The 19,159-nt window shown below is 41.3% G+C and overlaps 1 protein-coding gene across 2 annotated transcripts in view; it reads left to right on the top strand.

Annotated features, from left to right (window-relative positions):
• Positions 1-5,140: 5,140 nt before the first annotated feature.
• RAP1B (RAP1B, member of RAS oncogene family) overlaps positions 5,141-19,159 on the top strand; it is a 33,098-nt gene continuing 19,079 nt past the window's right edge. Inside the window, exons 1-2 of one of the 2 annotated variants that reach the window (XM_065048347.1) lie at positions 5,259-5,316; positions 18,247-18,365. The gene's annotated coding sequence lies outside the window, so the exon portion shown is untranslated. Of the gene's footprint in view, positions 5,317-18,246; positions 18,366-19,159 lie in introns of both variants that reach the window. The other variant, XM_065048337.1, reaches the window with a different exon arrangement.

Raw genomic sequence — 19,159 nt, 5'->3', positions numbered from 1 at the left:
AGGTCCCACTGCTGTCTGTGCTCAGGCCATTCAGTTCTATTCAACGCGTTATTCTAAAATATTTGGTAACAGGGTAAAGAAGGACATTCTCAGGAACAGTGCAGAATTAGAAATGAGGGAAACTAAGTGTTAGTTTAGAACTTTCTACTGCCGTGGTATCTATCTTGTGAATGTGTCAGTCATCACCAGTTAACTGCCCTGCATCCAGTCCTTTCATGGATGACTTTGAAGAACTATCCAGGTATCACCAGGGCTGGTGATTCAGAAGGTACTAACCTTCTTTTTACATCACATGCTGTTAAAAGTGTAAAAGAAGGGAAATAAGACTTCTGAAGCTTTGAAATTGTTAAAATGTGTGACTTTTTTTTCAAGAGAAGCATTTGCCCATATCCTGGACAGATTCTGCTCCAGGTAATTACATTCCTTCTCTAGTTCCGATTGGATACATTATTCTTCATTTACTCTTAAAACACTTACGTTATTGTGGCAGTCTTGTTCCTTATCTGATCAGCTAGTTGTCCAATGCAATTTGAAAGGTATTTTCAACACAGCATAAAATAAAGTAGCCTTTTCCTTTTACCAAATTAATCCTTGTTTTTAAGACTGTACATTCTAGAGGTCAGGGCATTTTCTTGAATCTCTCTGCAATTCAGATTACAGTGCTTTCACAACAGTCATGTTGTGAAACAGCTATTCCTTGCTTTATCTGAAGTAACTGCAGTAATATAAAAAGGAGAAAATCGATTAAAAAAATAAGACCCCTGCAAGTAAATATTGACATCTACAATTCAGATTGCAGTAGTGTCCATTGCCCGTTCTTCCCCAGCTTAGAAAAACAAAGGCAAATTTTGTTCCTCAAAGAAGTTATCATGGGGTGGGGAAGGAGAAAAATCACAAGATAAAGGGATGGCTATACTTCATGAACAAATAGTAGGATTTGGGCCAATGGGAGGGAAAATGCTTACCCCAGTAAAAGATATTGGCAGATAAATTGGAAGAGTCATGGAACAACCCTAAGAGAGAGGAAAAAGCATTAATTCAAGATAGTTTGTAGGAGGAAGAAAAGCAGAGAAGTGACTGAGGATTTTCCTCAACAGTGAGGTAAACATGGAAAGTGAAATAGACTTGGGGAAAAAAACCTTTCAGTCAAGCTTGTGATTAAACCCCTGTTTAAACAACTTTGATTAGTAAACGGCAACACATCAAGAAGATGCAATAAAAAGAGTTTAAGATACAGAACTGCACAATGGAAGCTATGTCAGAAATGAAGATGATGAACTGGTAGTACTGATAATTATCAGTGAAAAAGTCTCAGGCTGAAGCCGTATCAGCAGATATGAAGACACAGAGAAACTGCATCAAACTGCAGGGGAAAACACATCTCTGAAACATCTCAAGGAGCTACTTGGGCAGGCAGGTATTCCCTCTCTACGTGACTAAATCTTCTGAGTATTGAGAAATATCAAACGAAAATCATGCTGAAGGATAAAGAATGGCAAAGATGTCTCATGCATCTTTGTCTCAAAAATAACAGACATTTTTCTTAAGTGTCGGAGATGTTTCCTCCTTATTGCTCTCATGATCCAAAGCACATTCTGATCTAGTAAACACTCTGTTGCTGGAACAACCAAGTGAGCTAAGAAGCGACCCCTTTCAGTCCATTCACCACAAAATATAAGAACTTAGCTTCCTCTCTGAAAACAAAGCACCCTCCTAGATGAACCAAATGACATTTCTTTTCCCTTCAGGACAAATTTCTAGAAAAGTTCACAGCCAGTTGGCATGCAGCCAGCACAACATTCCCTGGCACCACAGGCCCATTAAACTTCTGAGTTTGCTGGCACAAGCCAGCTCTGCATTCTGTCCCAGAGATGGCTGTATTTCAGCAGTAATGAAACTGCAATACACATAGAGCCACATTCTTCGCTCCAACACCCATGCAGCCCCAGTGAAAACAATGCAGGCAAAGTTAGAAAAATTACATGGAGGTGACCAAAGGCCACCCTGTCAAGCTTTTATTAAAACATCATTTTAAAAAATATTCCTTTGTTTCCTCCAAATAATCTATCAGCTCCCCATCCCTCCACCCCGCCACCCAATAATTCCACACAACTTTCTAACAAGTACTGTCAGTATTTTCCTCCATCCACCAGACAGGATCTTCTGCGTCCCTTTGTAAGCTGTTCCTCACAACAGCCATGACTTTATCAGACAGCTCCCTGTGATAGCAATGAGCAGGCCGAATTAGCTCCAGCTAAGCATTAGTCATTGAAATAAGAGGTTTTTGAAGTATAGGCAGGCAACTGGTAAATCAGGATACAGAAGTTACAGCTCAAAGGACAAGTGGTACTGTGCCTTGGAAAGGTATACTTGTCATTAAAGTTTATAGGCATAAGCAGGTCTCTTCTGGTTTTTTGTTTGGTGAGCAGGCAGCTGGGTATTTGACCTCCTTCTTTAAGAACTCCAGAGCGACGCTGGGCACAGGCAGGCGGGCTAAGAAACGCTGATGCATCTGTGTTGCTCCTATTAAATACAACAGCTCTTCATCCCTATCTCCCCCATTTCTTCCATATTCTCAGTTCTCTGAGGAGTTGCTCTGTCAAAGGGGCACCTCCACACTGGCACAGTTTCTTGAGTGACCATCAGCGAGTGGCTCAGACGCATGTGCGACACATAACGAGCTGAGCAGAACAAGCCGTGTGGAGAACTGGATAAGTACACTTAACAAGCACACCAATTTCTATTCGCCAGTCACACTGATATGAGTAAAGCCGGTTTAAGAATTGTGTTGAGGATTAGCTAGATGATTCATAGGAAAATCCAAACTTAAAGGCCCGATTTACATTCAAAGTATGTGGTTAAGAGAGTTGAAAAGGCAACAGTCTGTCTCTTGCTCAGAATGGATCCTAATTGCCTATTTCTTCTAGTTACAGTGATCAATCTCCAAGCATGTCTATATTAAGTAAACCATATGTGTGTGTATGTGTATACATACTTCTTTCAAAATACTGAGTTTCATATTCCCCTGTATGAACCTCAAAACACAAAGGTCTGCTCACGGGAGATTCACTCAGACTCCCAAAGGCCCCTTCCTGTTTCTTGTCGTTTACCAAAGAGCAGTATTTACCCCACTGCCTATAAAACACAGGGCAGTTAAAGGCACACTGTAAAATAGTACTACAGTAATGACACACATCTGTTCCCAGAACACTGTTTGTTATTTGTGATTAATCTAGTTCACTGAAGAAAGTTGGGAGGGGAGAGGATATGTCTTTCTGTTTGTTCTTTTCCTCTCTACAATGAAAATTCCTGGGAGCTGATGACAATATCTACTGACAGAAAAGACTAAAGAAATGAGCCTTTTTTAATATGGTGAGTAAACACACTATACAGCTAATAACTGCATGAGATACTCTTATGATTTTTACTTGAGAGACTGTATTTTCTTGATTTTGACATCTCTCATTATTTTTGCCCCACACAGAACACCCTACTGAGAAAGGACTGGTTTCTATGTACTTGATTTTTCACGACCTGAGCTCTCTTGCATTATCCATCATTTACAGGGATTCGTTATCAAAGTACTGCACAAGGGTTTAAGCTGTAAAACACCAAGAGATGTGTCTGGACTTCAGAAGAGATTTTATATGACATTTGGGAGCAACACTCTAGAAGAAAAATGTGTTTTAAACGCAGCATTTTCTGGATGCCTTGAATCTAGATGAAGCTTCTTTTACCAAGGGCAGTTCATTTCGCTGGTCATTCTTTGAGCTCTAGCATCTCCCACATATTCATTTGAAGCTGTATGGCCTCCCAACATTTCTAGCAAGGAACTCTCCATCATACAACTTGGGGAAATGTAATATTTCTTTTTTAATTCCTTTTCTATCTCTGTGCTACAAACAGAAAGCCTGTGCTTCCTCCACACCCACTCTCCTTGCCAAAAGCCTCACTGCAACTTCCTGTCAGTTTTACACACTGCTGTGCACTTCCTCCCAGAAAAACTTTTATCTGAATGTACCATGTTAACTATTTGCTTACTAAGTGTTTCCTAGAAACATAAATGCTCATTTAATTTTAACCTTCATCAGTTAAACCCTTTGTAACTGGAAAATATTTGTGACACTCAGGAAAAAAAAAAAAAAAAAAGAAAAAAAGAGTTACTTTTATTATTTCAGACTAAAATAACAGAAAGAAATATCCTAATTATTTACAGGCAATGGGCATCCTGCTCTATACCAGCAGGGCTAATAATAGGCTGTTTGCATCCAGAGCTGTAATAATCCACGTAAGAACAGTGGTGCGTTGCATTTCTAAAACACCGTTCACCGATGGATCTCAAAACCCTTTTAGAAATTTGAGAGATACTGCCCTGGCATTTATGTCTCCAGCTCTTGATGTTCTAAATTAACTTAAAGCAACCATGATGGGCTTTTGACATGCTTTTGAGGTCTAACTAGCCCATGGCTTCTACTTGGGGTTTACAAGATCTTGGGGAGAGATGGACCATGTTATCCCACAGAGAACCTGGGGAAAGGAGAATGGCATTATCCCAATGGACACAGCTGTGGAGAACAGGGCATCTTGGGGACTGTCTGGCAGGGCTGGCGCTTGGATACAGATCAAAGGCCTGGCACCGCAGGGCAACACTGGGCTCTGGTCCCCAGCTTTAACACACTTCTCCAGTCCCTGGCTGCTGGAACAGCACATTTTGCTTATACTCCATGCCCACCCCAAGTCCAAGAGCAGCAGCGTGAAGACAACAACGCGTCCTGCCCGTCAGTACCCAACAGCCACACCCGCGGGCCCCGGGCAGGCCTCCCTCCCTCCCTCGCTGCCACCACGGGCGGTGGCGGGAGCCCGCGGAGGCCGCAGAGCCGCACAGCAGGCGGCCCGGCCCGGCCCAGCGGGGTTTCCAGTCGCGGCAGCGCCGCCAGAACGTGGGCCACCCCCTCCTATCCGACCTCCCCTCCGCACCAGAGGTGTGTGCGCGGGGGACGGTGTCAGCGCCCCGCGGAGCCCAGGTCGCCCCAGGCCGCCCCGCCATGGGGCCCTGCGGGCAGGCGGGGAGAAGTTGGGGGAGGGGCGGCCTCGCGGCGCCGGGCGCCTGCGCAGAGAGAGCGGAGCGGCGAGGTCACCCCTCCCCTCCGCGCCGCCCCCGCCGCGCCAGAGCGAGGCTGGGCGTGCGGCGTCACGGCGACGGCCCCAAGCCGCGCCCCGGCACAGGCAGCGAGAGGGAGAGGAGCGGGCGGCGGGCGGAGCGCAGCGGGCTCGGCCGGCGAGGCGGCGGTCGGCGGGGAGCGGAGGCGCTGTCCGGTAGGTCGCGGCGGGGAGCGCGGGCCGGGCTGCCGCGGCGGTGGGGTGGGGAGCGGCGTGTCTGGTACAGGTGGCGCGGCGGGGCGGGGACGGGCCGGTGGGGGCGGCGGCGGCGGCGGCGGGGGAGGGAGCGGCGACGGGAGCGGCGCTCTGTGAGGGAAGGGGCACGAGCCTGAAACATGGCGGAGGAGGAACTGGGAGCCGCCGCCTCGTCCGGCCTCAGGCGCGGGGGGACACGGCGGGGGGGTGAGGGAGAGAGCGGGGCGCTGAGGGGCAGCCGCTGCCAGCCGGGCCGAGGGCTCGGCCCTGCCCCTCGCCGCCACCTCCCTCCCGCTGGTCCCCGGAGCAGAAGTTGGAGCGGAAGCGGAAAGTTGTAACCCCGCGGCTCGGGGCCGCGACGTGGGGCCCGGCCGGGTGCGGGGAGGGGCGGGTGACGCCCGGCTCGGCCCCGCTGCGGGCGGGGAAGGGGACGGTCCCCGGCTGCCGTCGTCGTCGTTGTCAGCGGGAAGTCCGAGCCGGAGCCCCACCTAGTCCGGTCGTCGGAGAGAAGCTGCTCGCTCTTTCCGGCCGGTGTGTGGGGGCGAGGCGGGAGGGGCAGCTCGGGTGCGGCCGGCGGATCGCCCGGCCGGTCTGCAGCGGCAACACCCCGAGAGCGGGCGGGCAGCCCGCCCACCGCCGGGGCTGGTGCCTGGGGTGGCCACGGAGTGGGACAAGCAGGCAGTGCCATGGCCAGCGAGTTCCCCTCCTGCTCGTCACAAAATAAAAAGGAAAAGGGGTTGACAGGGATGTTCATCTCGCCTAAACAACCCCCACAGCCGTGTCAAAGCAAATGGAAGAATTTGACTGACGCTTCTGCGCCAGACCGGTCTAATAACCCTGAGATACCTCATGTCCTTCTGTGTGTGTTGGTGAAGAAGCGGTGGAAGGAAAGCGAAGTTTGTAAAGGGTCGAATAAAACCAAATCTGAGTGTTTTTGCGTTAGCCTCAGATTACAAAAAAAAAAAAAGGATAAAAAAACAAGGTTTCCTGCAGAAAAGACAAGTCTGCTTTTACCCCCTTTTCCATCTTAAAGAGATGGGTTACCTTTTTCAGGGTTTATAGAGAAAACAGTATTTTCTATACTCCTTTGGGGTATAATAGTAAGGTAGTACAGCTCCAAGACAGAGGGTATTTCAGAGGTGCTCAGCTTGAAAATTGCCCAGCTCCTGTATGTGTTCTTGCATTTAGATGTTTTGATTAGTTTAATGTTATTTCCAGCATATAACAGCTACATCTTACCCCAATGTGAAATGTGTAGACAGTGTATGACAAAACTTTTCAGTACTCTTTCATGGTAGAATATACATTGAAATTACTCTTAAAAAAAGACAGGAAACACTCTTCTTTGTCATAAATTACAATTAAAAGGCAAAGAAGCAATCACATTGTCTTGTATAGTAACCATTCAATACCAAATGTATTTCCTTTTGAAAAGAGATTATTTAATTTTGTATGGAAAACTTGCAAAATGAATCAAATTATTATCTTTTGGATGTCTTGCCTCTGTGTTGAAATCACAAGCCTTTTTGAGAGAGGTGGGGGGGAAATCCACACAAAGAAAACAACTTGCTCCAGTCAAGTGTTTTCACTTTTTTTATTTATTGCATCTTTTTTTTGCTTTTGCTTGAAGTCTAACCTGTAGACTTCATTCTAGCTAAAAATGAGCAACGTGAATAGTGGATGTTACCTTAGCTGTTCACATCAAAAGCTTTGCAAATAAACTTTCTAACTAATTAGATGTACAGTGGTATCTGCATATTTTCAGGGATGCTGCTTCTATGGTATGAACTACTTCAACTTGCAACTGTAGTGTAAGGCTTTATGGCTATCTGTAGCTAAATAACTGAGTTTTGAGTTGTGCTGTATAGTATAAATGTCATGTACCTTTTATGCAGCAAAGCTGATCATACTTGGAGCACCTGTCTGCCTGGGGGTGAAATAATATGCAAAACAGGGTTGAAAGACTATAAGTGTAAAAACAGAACTTGTATTTGGGGAAAAAAACCCCAATAGTCCTTTTACTGTCTGTAACTATGTGTCTTGTTTCTATTACTACATATACGAACCAGCTAAGTTTCCTGAGTGGAATTAAAATTGTGCTGTTTTGTTCTGAAGCTTTGCTGTAGGACAGTTCATAAAAAATAAATCTGAAGTGAACCATGACAGTTACCTTCGTGCTGTGCCAGTTTTGCAGAGTAAAACTGACTGTCTTTTTAATTGAGAGCCTTTCTGGAGCAGAGGCAAACAGATGGGAATCTAGGTGAGGGCAGACAAAAAGAGAAAGAAATAACTTGTATGGCTGAGGAAGGAAATGTGCTGAAGACTACACTCTAGCTTGTGATCTAACAGTAAATGTGACTGGGAACTAAAATAAACAGTTGTCCACCTATCATCTGGGATGTGGGAAGTGCAAGAGTCACAGAAGTACTTGAGTACTTGATGCTTAGTGCTATAGTGCCAATCCTGTCATCTGCGGAGCTCTGCTAGCTGCTTGGAGTTAGGTATGGAGAGGTGCTTCTAAGTGTAAGAATATCTTGCAGATAAAAACAAGCACTCTGTCCTTGAGTGTATAGTAAGAGGGTAGGTGGGTCCTTTATGAATTGACCAGTCTGAGTAACACTTAGATGAGTTTCAGATACTTAACTGATGTTTGAGAATGTCCTTCAGGGTAAGCTCCAGTTGTTGAGAGTTTGAATCAAAACTGCTCTCTTAGTAAACAGATCACTAAGCATACCTCGTGCAAGAGAAGTTCATGTTTAGCTTGTAGCTGCCAGTGCTGCCCCTCTTTTGCCACAGAACAAACACAAACTGAAGTGCACTGTGTATGTCAGTGTGTAGAATCCCTGCTGAGTTGGGGCAGGCTTCTGCTGTGCTCTGTTGCATCTATGTCAGGTAGAGGGATATTTTAGACAGCCTTCTTCTTTGGAGAAATTGAAGTAGTGTCTACAGTAACCGCACCTTCGTATTTGAAGGCAAACTTTGTTTTATCGCTCAGATGTGGCTAAGATGGTCTGTTTCTGTGCTTCTTGTATAAAACGGGAATATAAATGTTTTTTGTTACTGGAGTGCCATTAATGGGGGGCTGTTTTCAAGTCGATTGAATTTTCAAAGTTGTTCAGCAGTTGGCTGTAGCAGAGCTTTAGCATTTTACTTAAAGCATCTAAAGTATTGCTCTCTCCTTAGGGCCTGTCAACCACGAGAAAATGGTGGGACAGGCATAGTAGAAGCAATATTCTGATGAAGCTCTGACAATTTGCTTGTAGTAGACAAGTACTATTTGGAGAAAGTCAAAGACCTTGGCTGCTGGCACAAACTGTTTCTTCATGGAACAGTTGAATGAGGCTACCTTCAAAAGCGACAGTAGGTTCTGGCTTGAAGCTCTCATCTCTCAAGATTTAGAAAGCCTAAAGAAACATTGGACAACTGAAAATGAAAAGGTTTTATTATTGTTTGCCTGTTTATTTATGCTGTTGTGAGCTCCTAACATACTATGTGTTCCTGTCCTCTAGCAGCAAGGAAAGAGAGGACGGCTCTAAACACCAGGTTGGAAATTTGCCTGTTAGGCAACTTTTGAAATATAAAGTGATTTGGGGGCCCTCTAGCTATTCAGGATGCTCTTGTTTTCAAGAGCAGTGTTTTAGTAGTATTTTTTACTACTGAAGCAGTAAATGAAAGTTACTATAAGAACACACAGAAATATGTGTAGAGGAGTTAAAGGAACATTTTTAGAGTTGAACCTGGAAGAAGAGGAGGTGTTCAATAATATCTTGTACACTGTCCCACTCAGTTTTCTAGTTGTTATTCTAAGGACTTGATGTTAGTTGGAGTAAATCCCTGCTATGCAACTGTGAAAAGAGACTGACAATTACAGTACACATGGTTTGTTCATTCCTGGCCAAGGGAGGAAGGCCAGACCATCATGCAGGAGTGGAACAGCTCAGCTCTAATGGACCGGTGTTTGCATCCTGTGGTGGAGAAGCAGCATCTCAGGTTTCTCTCCAGCCTGAGATTCTCTTCAGGGAACCCCTAGTTTCTTAGATCACTTCATATCATTCCTGCAGCTGTTGCAACACAGGAAGGTGTCCTAACTCTGAATGACTTGACCAGGTCTTCTGCAAAAACAATATTGTGTGCCACTGTTACTCATTTGTGAAATAATTTTCAATATGACTCTAATTGTAGAGCTGTGAGAAACCTTCTCATTAAATTTTTGGACAATATTGAAGAACTGAATCAAGAGAACAGTTTATTTTCATAACTGAAGAAAAACTTAAAGCAAGGATCTGTGGTTATAATTCTTGCCTTTTTTCGTAGAAACTCTGAGAATGTGCTCTTTGCATCAAAATTTGTTGACACTGAGGTACACGTTACTCATACTTGCTTTAATTAGAACAGTTTCAGAGTCTTGATTTCAGTAGGTAAAATGGATTAAAGGAAAATATGTAGTTTAACAATATTTCCTTTAGTGTGGCTTAATTGATAGCTTTATGTGAAACTAGATTTGCTCTCTCAATCTCAAATACTGTCTGTTAGGCAGCCCCCTCTTCAGTTAATCTAAAATACCTTGTGAACACAGATTGTCCCTGCAACTGTTTCCTTTTGTTTCTCTGTATTAGTTGTCTTTACTTTTGAAGTCTTGTCCTATTTTTTCTGCTCATAGTCTCTGTTTCTGCAACCTGACCAGTTGTGCCTTCATTTTTTTTTGTGTTTCCAGTGAAGGGAAATTTCTTAAAAGCATTCTTCATATATCAAGAGGAAGCAAAAATAACACTACCACACCTCTGTTAAAGGTGAACTGCAGATATATGTGAGTTACCTGTGTGGAGTTGGAGAGGGGAGATAGAGGAGATGGGAGGAGGATCCGTCTGTTGCTGGTGTGGCACTTCAGCACTACTGAAGTCAAAATGCTTTTGGTAGTTGTAGGGCCAGACCAGCTACTTGTGTTTTTTCTAAAGGTTTGATGTATGGTCCATTTAAGATGAAGCTATGCTGTACAGTGCTTGAGCTGCATCAGAACCCAGACAATACTGAATAGTTAAGTTGTGCAGTTGTACAATCCTTGCTTCCAGTTAATCAAACTTCTGTAACATCTCATCTGATATTTCCCATGAAAGTAATTCATTAGAAAGTTGCAATGTGTTTTCTTTTTTTCTGGATGTGGAGAAGAGTAAACTGGAATGTGGAATAGAAGTAATTATAAAATTGAAGTTATCTAAGAACCTTATTCTCTGCAATACACTATTTAGGACTAGATCATTGGTTTATAATGTGACATTTACAGTTGAGACTGAGCTGTACATGGCTGTGTGTTGTGACTTACGTTGTTAGTTAAGTGTGGGGGCAGCCCAGCAACATACAGCGCAGGAGCCTCTTTTATTAGTCTTGGAAATGTGAAGTGGTTGAGATGAATTGTCAGATGTTGTAAGATGCAGTCAGTAACTCTCCTCTGATCTTTCATTGTGAAGCTACTGGCAAGATAACATTCTGAAAGCTTGATATACAAGATGACCCATAAGCATAGCCTACTTGGCTTTGTGTGATTGCTTTTTGCTCACAATATTGTTGAAAGATTTTCTTGGGGTTGGGAAAGTGTATAAATTGATACTGCATGCAGAATCTTGACTCTTAAGCTTCTGGAGTTATATAGTTAGTATGTATAAGTATATATCTTGCTGTCTTTCTGTGACCTTTCTAACTTGTATAAAAGGAGAATTGATGGGCAGTAGGCATGCTGTGAGTGTGGTGGTTTTATTGCCATTCAAGGAACGGTCCTCTTTTTATTTACTGCCTATTGTTTATATTGGTGCAAGTGTACAAAAGATGCTGGGTGCTTTCATGGATTTCATGATGAGCTGCATCAGAAATGAGTTCTTGGCAAATGTGACTTCACCTTCAGAGTTTTTGCACAGAGTATGTCAGTCCATAGATGAATTTCCAAGGTAGTTTTATATCCGCAGTATTCAATGAATATAGGTTTACAATTCGAGATGCCTTGGACTTGGGTTCTTAGTGTGCTGCAAAATGCTGTGCTCCAAATCCAACTTCTGCTGGCATTAGGTATTTGAGAATATGCCATGCTTCTAGAAATTGATGTCACATGGTCATTTTAGCACTTGGTGGAACATAAGAGACTGTGTAGTAGTCCTGTGGTGTCAGAGAGCACTGGAAGATGCAAGAGTAGCTGACTGTCATGCTGGAGGATTACTCTTCCATTTTTCTGATTTCTTTTTTTTTTTTTTTTTTCCCCCCTTCTTCCTTTAGTAGCAGATTTGGTGTAGTCTCACCAAAGTAGAGACACCCTGTTACTTGATATAGATCATCCTGTCCATTAAGTTTGGAGGCAAACAGATGTCTGCGATATTATAATAAGCAGGCATTCATAACTCATTTTTTTAACTGGATGCTTGGACTTCAAATGTTCTTACTTTTGGTTTACAATTTTCTGCTTGCTTTTTATATTTGAATACTAGAGAGAAACAAGCATTTCTGAATGATACCTATTTCTGCTCATTGTATGTTCTTACAGTATGTTACTTTTTCCCCTTTATGCTCAAGCGAGTCCATTTTCTTCAATGACACTTTTATTTTTTTTCCTCCTGATCTCCCTAAGCCTTTTATTTCAGGAAACACCACAAGCTAAATTGAGGTTCAGCCAGACATCTTGCATAGAAAACTTAAATGTGATAGCTGAGGTTCTCTAAAAACTGAGTAGCTAAAAACAAGGTTTTGCAATTAAGTGCTTTATACTATGGCATGTGCTTTGACATCTTTTTAATCTGTGTGTTGCTTTTCATCAAACTCTTAAGCGTAATCTCAGAAGAAAGGTGCTGTATCTATGTGAGTATGAGTTAGAGTGAGAAAGTAAGAATATTTTATGTGAAGCCCAGAATCAAAGATCAAGTGGGCTGTACAGTTTTATTCTTGATGAACAAAGAAGTCCTGATGCTATCTCTGCCTTTTCTACTGGAAATCTGTGTTCTATCTAGCCAGGAAACTGATGAAGAAACAACGTTAGACTTACTTATAGTAACCAATATTTTGAACAATGTGCAGCCTGCCTAACTGAAGGACCATCCTGCTTCTAGCCGGAGGCAAGATCTTAAAACATAGTTTGCAAATACTTTTTTTCAAAGACAAATATATCACTTTGAAAATATTTGTATCTTCAGGTAACGTAGTTCTTCCATTACGTAATCTTATTATGGACTACTTCTTAAATGAAATTTGGTGCTGTAAGTGTCACAGAGGGAAGCTGAAGCCTCTTCTCCAAGCTGAATGCTGAATCTGCTGTGATGGTAGAAGTGAAAATAAGGAACCGTTCAGAGCCTTATCTATTGAAGGCTGAAGTCATAGATCCCAAGAACCTAAACAGGGGATGCATTGGGTAAACTAGGCGCACCCTAAGCAATGTGAGAGTAGAAGACTGCGGTTTCATGAATTATAAACTTGCTTCACTGGAACAGTCAAGGTGGACTGAAAAGTCATTTTTTTCACTGAGGCTTTGCACAAAATTTAGCTTGTTTTGAGGTGCACGTATTTAACTTGCTGGATGTAAAACTCTTCTTCAGTAAAAGATTAAGGATGCAGTATTAACACTTGTTCAAATGCTGTGGTGATTGTTGTAGTCTAAATAACAGATGATTCCTAGAACACCAGACATGCCGACTTGTATTTAGAAAGGTCTTCCCATCCAAACCTCTGGAGCCGATTTTAAATTTCAGTATCCTTTGGACATTTGCTGCTGCCTTATCAAAGTACCGGTTTGATTGGACTTAACAGCAAAGTGAGTGTTGAGGTACGATAAGTTTCTCCAGAAAATGGCAAGCTTTGAAGATACAGAGGAACCAAAAATCATGGTCTAAACAAGAACGGGAGTGATCTTAAGAAGATTCAGATAAACTCTTGTGGAGGCTTGATTAAACAAGTGTAACCCTCACTCTCTACTAAATATCTAGTCCATGTAATAGAAAGTGATGTGGAGATGATTGTGATTCAAATTAATTTGGGTTGTCATCTTCTAGTCAAGGTATGTTTGTGAGTTAGATGTTCCCTGAGGAGCTACCGTTCCTAGGTTCAAGATGCAACTGCTTCGCTGCCAGAAACAGAACAGGATGCTCTGCCCAAGTTTCAGCCACTTCAGTTTCAGCATTTCAGACCTTTTACAAACCCACCTTCATCAATGGATTCAGCTAATAAACTGTGAAAAGAGACAGTCAAAGTTGCATCTCCATTATTGGAGAGGCAGCAAAGCCATGTGGCAGAAGATGGTAGTTATTGCTGGCTGCTGGTGTGTGATTTATTTATTTTTTTTTAACTTAACCTCAGAACACGATGCAAGCTTTAACAAAATAACTGTTTGTAAAATTACCTATAATTTTGGTGAGTTTGAGTGAGGTTTGCTGCTCACGTTTAAATATGATGTATCTATTCGGGAAGTATTGATTGAGAGGTCAAAACAGACATGAGTTAAAATTACTTGGGATTTGGCTGGTATGGTTCATTTATCCTGGAAGAACTAATTTTATCCCTGTTAATGAATGCTAGTAGTTAGTATTCTCAATTTGCATAGAACCAGTGTCCTTTCAACAGATAACACTTTTAATCTTAATTAAAATGACGTATGGGAATTTGTAAGACAGCTCTCAGGCTACCAACCTGATTTGTAATAGAATTACTGTAAATCATACTATGGAAGGACGCTTCGTATGTAAAGGGCCTGCATCAGCCAGTCTTGAATGGCCAGTAACAAAAGATCATATAATGAAGTGTGCCTTGACTATGTGTTAGCAATCTAAACAAACCCGAATACAAACCAAACTTTTAATAATGAAGACAGCGCAAGTAATGATACCTTGGTATGTAAGTTCTGGCCTTGCCAGGGATGTAAATGATGTGTGGGTTATACAAAAAAGTAGTCAGGATGGACAAAAATTCAGGTGTTATTGGAATTGCAGTTGAACTGAGCATTGCCTTGTGTCTGTAGAAGGAAACCTGATACAGGGCTTTACTGGTTCAGCAGCCAGTGGTACAATCACAGAAGAGCTAGGATTGCCAGATGTTAAGCAGATAACACATGGTATTGGATGCTAAGTCTTGTTTCTGCAACAGAAGTTAAGCTTTCTGTTTCCAAAGACAAGTGACTTAAGCCAACTGGCAAGTTTATTCTTGAAGTATCTTTAAAACTGCATGAGTGCGTTTTTACAAGGAAAGTATCTTGACTCTGAAAAATTCCATGCCTTGCTTGTAGTCCTGCTGGTTTTAACTGTTTTTGTAGCTTGAAAGATGAAATTTACCATTACAATTGTGCAGAGAAACAATCATATCTGCTTTTAATCAGAAGGATGCATATCAAGTAAAGCATGTTGGGTATACCATAATGTGGCAATCCATTAACAGATGAAAGTTTTAGAGTTAGGTACTGATGCAATTGTACTATGCAATGACTGTACAGCCAAATTCACAGCAGTAAGTTGCTGTCTTAGTTCTCAAAACTTGCTGTATGGTTGAATACTTAGCTTATGCTTAGCAAGATATCATAATGTGGTAATTATACATTCTCTGAATTTACTATACTTTTAAAAAATCTGAGTGTTCTTTCTGTTTATTGTCTGCCTGGATTTTCTTTGCAAGCATAAAAACCATTTACACTTCAGTTTCTTCATGAATTCTGAGGTCATCATGTTAGCTGCAAGTCTGGCTGGTAGAACATGCACAAACAACTTTAATGGGGGATAGTGGCTGTTTTACAGAAACAGAGAGAAAATGCAAAACCATGGCAAACAGTCACAAAAGATAAGAACGTTACAAACTCCAGCTGAGCCTAAAATAGACTCCATAGCTTAGGCTTCATAAGGGACTCCAAATTTGAATTCACATATTTGAATTTTTGCACAACGTTGAAAGTTGAACTCTGTAAGTGTTAGAACATACTATAGTTTTAATAGCTTAATGTTCATTACACCACTTGCTTTGAAATTACTTTTTATACCTTGTATGAAACTACTGCAAGTTGCACATGCTTGTTAGTTTCTCACACTAGGAAGCTTTAATCTTTAGATAGCAGTGGCTTCAAGCAGGTAAGTTTTCATCTTTAGAACATGCATTAATTTTGTGTTCAGATTTCAGATCTAGCTGGGAGCTGACATTGACTTGAGGGGAAAGATTCCATTGAGCTATACTAATTATAGACAGTGGAACTAGTTTCACAAGGTAAGCTTGTGTTAGGTGCTTTACAGAAATTCTCTCTGCATGCGGTATTAATCAAGGTAGCTCCCTTCAGTGAAAGAAGGAAAACTTAGTTGAGCTTTCTCTGGTAGGTGTCCCTGTGGGCAGTTCAAGGAGCAACTTAAACCTTGGTGCCCTGTTTGTGTTGCAGTACCGTGTTCTCATGTCTCTGCCTTTTTCTCGGGTGGTTAGTATTTATCACACAACTTTGTTTTTGAAAGTCCTCTCAAGATTCTCTGGAATAATTTAAAATATTTGAACATAACCGAAGAAATATTTTTGTCCAAGAAAAATTACTCTATTAGTGCCCAGAAGAGCTAGCTGTCCAACTGACAAAATACTCGTTTGTCAAGACAAGAAGCTATCAAAATCAGGTAAAAACTAGAAATAAAAATAGCTTCTAGCTTTGTTTACTGAACAGTTGACTTGCTTCCAAGAGCATGCATTAGTAATGAAATAGCTCTACTTCTAGGAGTCTTGAGTATAAAAGCCTTTAATTAGACCCGATCAGCTTTTCAGTGTATCTTGTCTTCAGAATTGATTTCTGAATAATGTTTTCTATAAATAAGTGTGAAAATCAGTTCTGTAGCATTTTAATTTATCTTTTGTAAGAGATACCGCTTACTGTGTTGAGTAAGGATTATCTGAGTTGCTTTAATTCCTGAAGGATCTAAAAGTTGGTGAAAATGAACAGCTTCCACTTTGGCCTATATTGTCAAGGTGCTGCTTAGGCACTGAAATTATACTGGGGAACAAAATTAGGGAACAAAACACCATAAAACTCCTTGGAGTTGAGGGATAAGAATTTAGGACTTCCCTTTGCATACAAGTATTTGGGGAATATTAAGAACAACACTAATCATCTGTAATTAGTTGCTTCCCTGGATAAAGGGTGCTAAATCAAGAGACTCAAAACGTGGTGGAATCTGGATGGTACAGACAATTAGGAAGGTGTAGATGTGGCTGTCTGAGACTGCTCTAGTACCAGAAGTGGGAAACATCTTGTCTAGGGAGACTTAATCCTCTGACCTTGGTTGGTCCTGTGACCGAACTAGAGTTATTTTTCCAAATGTGTGACCATCGTTTTGTTCCATCTTGGGGCAGTATCCTCTCTCTGAGAAGCAGTTTTTCTTCCTTGTTTTTTTTTTTTTTTTTTACCTTCACTGCTATTGTAAGCAGGTAAACCAGTTGCTTAATTTGCTTCATCTGTCATTCTAATGTTTGGGGTTTTTTTTCCCTCATGCAAAAAGTTGAGACTCATTTAGGAGTCTGTTCTCAAGGTGGTTCTAGCAATCTGTCTCTTACAGAGAGGTAAATGTGCTGGAGCAGAAGCATTATGAAAATTTTAGTGAACATGCTGCAACTTCACAATACAACCAGAATGTCAGGGTCTGAACAAGAATCATGGTGTCTGTAAAGTGCTGAATAATCATGATCCCTTCTGCAAATGATAATGCTTCTGGGAGGGACCATTAGTTTAATTCTAGACCTGAACAACTAGTTCACATAAGAAAGTCTTGGGGATATCTGTAGTGACTGTATTTAGTTCATGTCTTTAGCCTGAGGCTGAGCTCTACTTACGGCTTCATTTGATTTAGTGTCACTTGGAAAGACTGGTTTATTAGCTTTCCTATTCCTCACACAGGTAACAAAGTTGAATCAGAAACCAAAATTTGAAGCTGAAGGAATTGAAAGAAAAGTAACAGAGTAAATTAAAAAAATGTAGGGGGAAGATGGGAAGATCCACAAACAAACAAAAAACCCCTTTTTAAGTATAGTATCAAGCACAACTGCCAGTGGTATTTGAACCTTGATGAATTCTTCATTATGTGGTTGCTTTTTAAGAAAGCTTTACAAGCTCTAAGTGTGCAGGTTCTTCATTCATTGTTTGGGTTTCTTATTCCACAACTTTCTTAGCATCGTCACTTTGGTTTGCCTTTTTCTGGAGACATACTTCAAGAAATTATTTAATGAAATGTCCAGAAGGTACTCTCCCCTGGTTTGTCTGATAAGGGCAAAAACTGAAAGCAAGTTCCACATGTACAATCTTTGACAAATATGAAGCTTTTAAAATACACTTCTAATGTGTTGTCTTGGTTAACCTGTCTTCCTTCTCTTCAATGGTGTTTATTCAAAGATCTGCTCATCCTTCAAAGAGAATATTGGAAAAACTGTCCATGTGCTCCTCTAGCTTATCAAGTACTTTGTGTGCCATTCAGAAGTAGAATTAAGCAGTTACTTCAATACACTACACTAATGCATTAATACATGCATAAATTAGAAAAAGTAATATGAACAAACTGAGCAGATGCTGCACAGCTGTGATGGTTTTATGGACTGTTCCATTTCAGGAAGTCTGCAAGGCAGTTACTGAACCACCACTCACAGTCAACGGAGGCGACCTGAAAGTGAGCTCTCTGCTTCTGAGAGATTGCGTACTTGAAACAGCAGTGGAATCTGGTTTATGTGAAAACTCTATTTCTTGAAGAAGAGTAGCTTCCCTCATTTTTCTAGTCTAATCTTGCATTAGACATCTCCAGAGTTCACAGTGATGTCAAGTATCTGTGCATAAAAATACTTGACTCAGCTGTTTAAAGCCAGTACCTGCTCCAGTTAAGATGAAAAAAGCTTTACTTTTTTGATGCTTTCTATCTTCTTGTTCTTTAGTGCCTGCATAGAGACCACAGTTGACAATACTTTCCTGCCTAAAGATGGAGGAGCAGAAAAATGAAAAAGGAAAGGAAGCTGGTATTGCTCTTACTCCTTGCATGTCTGTCACCATAAAGGTAGCCAGCCTTCAAAGCAAAATTTCTCTCTTAAAATAGGCTCCACTAAATGAAGAGGGATACAGTTTATTTGGTAGGAGTAAGTTTAAACTTAATTAATCTAATTTTTGGGTGATTCAGTGGGTGCTTCTCATCAACTGTCCAATAAATCTCAGGAGGTTTTGCTTATATGTTACCCAGTTATTGTAGTCTCTTAATTTCTGTTTTGCACCTTTTGAATATTTCTGTTTTCCAACCATGAGACTTGGTGTTCTGGGGAGTACAGACAAATATTGTTGAACTTGAGCCTATCCTAGACTAGAAATGCTGACCATGCTGTGATATAGCTGTAGCTTTAGGGTGCTAAATTTTAGATGAGGGGAGATCTAAACCTGTCTCCTTATTTGAATGACTGCAATCATGTGATCTAATGAGCCTTTTTCCTCCTTTCCAGTTAATACAATTGCTTTCTGATAGCTTTAGAACTGAAGGTTATCACTGACATCACTGGTTAGTGCAGACTGCTGGGAATTATTGTTAAGGTGCTACCTTGAGCTCTGTCTTGACTGTACAAATGGTTTCATAATTACGTATTCTTTCAAAAGTTCTTCCAGTAACTTTTTTGTTTTTCTCAGATGTGAGAGGGGATGACAATGTGTGAAATGCAAGGCACAGACTTTGTAAAGAGATATTCTGTGCACTAAGTCCAGTATCTGTTTTAGAATGGCTAGAGAAGTGGATTTGGGGGGGGTGTTTTGTTTTTTAAATATAAATATAAACAGAAAAGGAAATCCACCAGAAGTTTGAGTTTCCAT

Source organism: Columba livia, chromosome 1 (genome assembly GCF_036013475.1).
Source record: "Columba livia isolate bColLiv1 breed racing homer chromosome 1, bColLiv1.pat.W.v2, whole genome shotgun sequence".
NCBI lineage: Eukaryota > Metazoa > Chordata > Aves > Columbiformes > Columbidae > Columba > Columba livia.
Note: the sequence above shows the minus strand (reverse complement) of the source record. Positions and strands in the feature narration are given on the sequence as shown.